Source organism: Myotis davidii, unplaced genomic scaffold (assembly GCF_000327345.1).
Source record: "Myotis davidii unplaced genomic scaffold, ASM32734v1 scaffold8, whole genome shotgun sequence".
In the NCBI taxonomy this organism is placed as follows: domain Eukaryota; kingdom Metazoa; phylum Chordata; class Mammalia; order Chiroptera; family Vespertilionidae; genus Myotis; species Myotis davidii.
Genome location: NW_006299520.1, coordinates 853,492 through 855,235, shown reverse-complemented (window position 1 = coordinate 855,235; position 1,744 = coordinate 853,492). Strand labels below are relative to the sequence as shown.

General features: G+C 41.6%; 1 pseudogene; it reads left to right on the top strand.

Moving 5' to 3' along the window:
• The first annotated feature begins 1,497 nt into the window (after positions 1 to 1,497).
• LOC102752231 overlaps positions 1,498 to 1,744 on the top strand; it is a 1,879-nt pseudogene continuing 1,632 nt past the window's right edge.

Sequence of the window (1,744 nt, the reverse complement as noted above, 5' to 3'; positions counted from 1 at the left end):
CACGATACATGCTCTTGACCAGAATCGAACCTGGGACCCTTCAGTCAGCAGGTTGTCGCTCTGTCCACTGAGCCAAACAAGTCAGGGCCGTACCTCCCCCACATTGTTCAAGCATCAGCTGTACATCTAACTACCTCTGAAAATTGATCCATAATAGTCAACCACTAGGAAATAAAATGCTTTGTTTGGCCTGTTCCTTATGTTGTTAACTAATACTGAACTTAAAAAAAAATTATGTGCACATGATTTTAGATGATGAAAGGTATTCTTCTCCTATTTAAATTTCTTAGTTCTCCCTCTGCAGTGTCAACTGCCATTCTTCCTTGTTGCTCTCTGGATTGCCCTATGCATTTTCATGCACATAGTAGGCCAGTCACCAATGGGGTGCATTTCCAGCTAACCACTTTGAAATAAAATGCTTTGTTTGGCCCATTCCTTATGTTTTTAACTAATACTTAAGTTTAAAAAAGCATGTGCACATAATTTTAAATGATGAAAGCTATTCTTCTCCCATTTAAATTTCTTAGTTCTCCTTCTGCAGCGTAAACTGCCAGTCTTCCTAGTTGCTCTCTGGATTGCACTATGCATTTTTATGCACATAGTAGGCCAACCATAAATGGGATGCATTTCCAGCTTCAGTTATATCTCATAGGATTGTTTTGGCAAAGAAAAATATTTTAAAAATATTCATAGCTATTCTTTTCCTATTTAAATTTCTTAGTTCTCCCTCTGCAGTGTCAACTGCCATTCTTCCTTGTTGCTCTCTGGATTGCCCTATGCATTTTCATGCACATAGTAGGCCAGTCACCAATGGGGTGCATTTCCAGCTACAGTTATGTACCCCATAGGTTTGTTTTAGTAAACAAAAAAATTGAAAAAATATTCATCCTTCAAAGTGAAAGAGGGTTTCTTCGAAAACGACAACAAAACCCAATCGCACATTGACTGGTCCAGGTAGAGGATGCTCTTTTCAGTGAAGACAGGAGAGGATTCCCATTTAAATTTCTTAGTTCTCCCTCTGCAGCGTCAACTGCCAGTCTTCCTAGTTGCTCTCTGGATTGCCCTATGCATTTTTATGCACATAGTAGGCCAACCATAAATGGGATGCATTTCCAGCTTCAGTTATATCTCATAGGATTGTTTTGGCAAAGAAAAATATTTTTAACGCCCACCAACCTGGAGGAGCTGAGCAGCATCTTGTACAGGTGGCTGGCGCTTGGGCAGGGCGGGACTGTAGGGCATCATGGCAATGGCAGAGTGTAGGCTCCGGGGAGCCCAGCTGGAACTGCAGCCTCTGCAGCTGACATCAGCCCACCTGGGATCTTATTCCAGCTCACACAGACCATGATATTGCAATCATAGTAATGATAACAATAGAGGACATTTGCTAAGTACTTACTGTATTCCAGTACCTATCCTGAGCCCTTCAGTAAATAATATCGTCTCACTTGACCCTCACAACAGGCCAGGAGGTAGTATTATCTCTTTCTAGAGGAAATGGAGAGTCAGAGGGGTACCTCACTGCTAAATGCTCCTAGCTGGGCAGTGGCTGGGTGGGAACTCATCCCCGCATCTCTCAGACTCTAGAATCTGTGCTTTATGACATTAAGCCAAGATCTGGGGCTACTTATGACTTTTCATTAAAATTCATTTTTATTTTTATTTCTTAAAACAGGAAAGTGACCCAGGCTTATTAAAATCCTAAATCCACCAAGGAAATCAGAGGCTCATAGGCATGAAGAGG